This window comes from Cebus imitator, unplaced genomic scaffold (assembly GCF_001604975.1).
Source record: "Cebus imitator isolate Cc_AM_T3 unplaced genomic scaffold, Cebus_imitator-1.0 Scaffold91, whole genome shotgun sequence".
NCBI lineage: Eukaryota > Metazoa > Chordata > Mammalia > Primates > Cebidae > Cebus > Cebus imitator.
This window is the reverse complement of record NW_016107406.1, coordinates 2,065,670-2,068,169: the sequence shown is the minus strand read 5'-3', so window position 1 is coordinate 2,068,169 and position 2,500 is coordinate 2,065,670.

The window sequence follows — 2,500 nt, the reverse complement described above, 5'->3', positions numbered from 1 at the left end:
TACAAAAGCACTGCAACAGAAGACACTGCACCAATTTAGACCCCCAAGTTACATTTTTTCAAAATAAGGGTCGTACTTTCATCCTCAGAGTAATGGTTTGATAGGGAATTGGAATAGGCAATTTAAATATTAAATGTCTAAAACAGGGTTGGCTGGCGTGGAGATGTAGAGATGGAGGCTTGGCTTACAGATCTCCACAGATGTACGCTCACACTCAATGTGAGAAGGACAAGGAGATGTACTTTGTAATGAGTTCTTTTAATTCTAAGTAAATATTGACTTTCACACCTAAGGTTGTATTTTTAGAAGCCCTCACCCCTAATTTGGAAGAAGGTCCTGCAAACCAGCATCCACCACCTTACTGGGTAGGTTTACTTTTTATTTATCTTCAGTTTTTGCTAGTGATCTTAGGGGCATTGTCAGTAACTTTCTTTGTACAAAAACATCTCTGCATTAAGATTAATTATTATTATTTTAAAGATAAGGTCTCACTCTGTTGCCCAGGCTGCAGTGCAGTGGTGCAATCATCGCTCACTGCAGCCTTGAACTCCTGGGCTCAAGCAATCCTCCCACTTCAGCCTCCTGAGTAGCTAGGACTACAGCCATGCACCACTATGCCTGGTTAATTTTTTTTTTTTTCGTTTATTGTAGACACAGGATGCCTTTTGCCCAGGCTAGTTTCAAACTCCTGGCCTCAAGGAATCCTCCCACTTCAGCATCCTGAGTTGCTGGGATTGTAGGATCACTCCTATATGCCACTGTGCCCAGCCTGTGCATTATTAAATTAATCTCATAATAATTGACATTTATGGAAGAGTGAAAATGTGCCTGGTGTGTGAAATGCTTACATTATATCATGCAATCCTCACAGCAGCTCCAAGAGGAAGGAAGTGTTGTCATTACCATTTTACAGCAGAGAAGACTGAGGCTTTGAGCAAATAAATAGATTGCTCTGGTCACCATGATAAGTGGCGGTCCACATGAATGTAGTCTAGCTCTAGAGTTCCTGTTTCTTAACTGCATTCTCCTGCCCTAGGGAAGGGAAGATATATGAAGCACCTGCAACACCCTTGGTATTATCTCATTTCATCCTAGCCCTCCTGGCAGGTGTCTATGTCTCCTTTACACAAAGGAGGCTGCTGAGGCCCAGAAAGGGGAAGTGACCTGGCCCAGGCCCACAGCGCAGGAGAGGAACCAGCATTCAGGCAGAGTGCTTGCTCCAAGCAAGGTCCCCTTCTGCAGCAGGGCGCTGTTATTCTGGATGTCATCTTGCACCCAGACTCTCTTTCCTGTCTTCTGCTGACGTCATTCTGCTCCTAGCCTCTTCCCAAGCCTGTGTCTCCTGTAGGAAAGCAAACCTCCCAGATCCCAGGTCCCTACAGACTTCCCACTCGGCCCATCTGTGAGTCGTGAGACACTACAACAAATCTGTCAGGAATCCTGGACACCTGTCTTTTTTACATTTGTCCTTTAAAGAAATGACAATGTATTGCTGTCTTATGGCAAGAGGTTTTTAAATTTTTTAATTTACTTAAAAAATTTTTTTTAAATAAAGGCTTTCTGATTGGGCTCCGTTCCCTGGAGGCAATAAGGGGCTGTTTTGCTGGGTGATCCTTCCCCAGTTTGGCCAGACTCCCTGGAGCTGGATTTCAAAATTTAAACGTAGGAAAGCAAACACTCCCTCATTAAAATGTGGGTGCCTGCTGGATTCATTAATCATCCTGCCCTAATGCTCCCTAATACGTCTGTTCACTGCTGTTTGTCACTCAGCTCGTGGGAGGAAACTGCCAGCTGTCGCAACTTTCCTCTTAACCCCTTGTCTGCCCACATGCAGATCCTGTAATAGAACATGGGATATGAGGGTGAAGGTTTGCAAGAGAAGGTGGGTGGTTTTGTCCTGTGGGCCTTGGGTGCTGAGCAGTTCTGTCCTATGAAGGGCAGGAGCCTTCTCACCAAAGAAACGGTGTGACGGTGCCACAAGATTGAGTAGCTGCCTGAAGTCAGGTGCCTTCTCTAGTTTGACAAGCATGGCATTACTTCCTGATGAGTACACTGCTCCCCATTTTGCAGATGAGGAAACGGAAGCTCCAAAGCCACATCTCTGATAGGTGCTAAGCTGGGATTGGAGGCCATGTGTGATGTAACCCAACAACTCCGAGCAGCTGAGGAAGCTGCTGGCCCTCTGCCTCCCCTCGTGTTGACTACAGCATGCTGCTGAGTAGACTGGGATGAGTGTGGACTTTCATGTCAGACAGACCTGAATTAAAATCTCAGGTCTGGGCTGGGCACGGTGGCTCATGCCTGTAATCCCACCACTTTGGGAGGCTGAGGCAGGTGGATCACGAAGTTAGGAGATTGTGACCATCCTGTCTAACATGGTAAAACCCCGTCTCTACTAAAAATATACAAAATTAGCTGCGCGTGGTGGTGGGTACCTGTAATCCCAGCTACTTGGGAAGCTGAGGCAGGAGAATCTCTTGAACCCAGGAGGCAGAGGTTG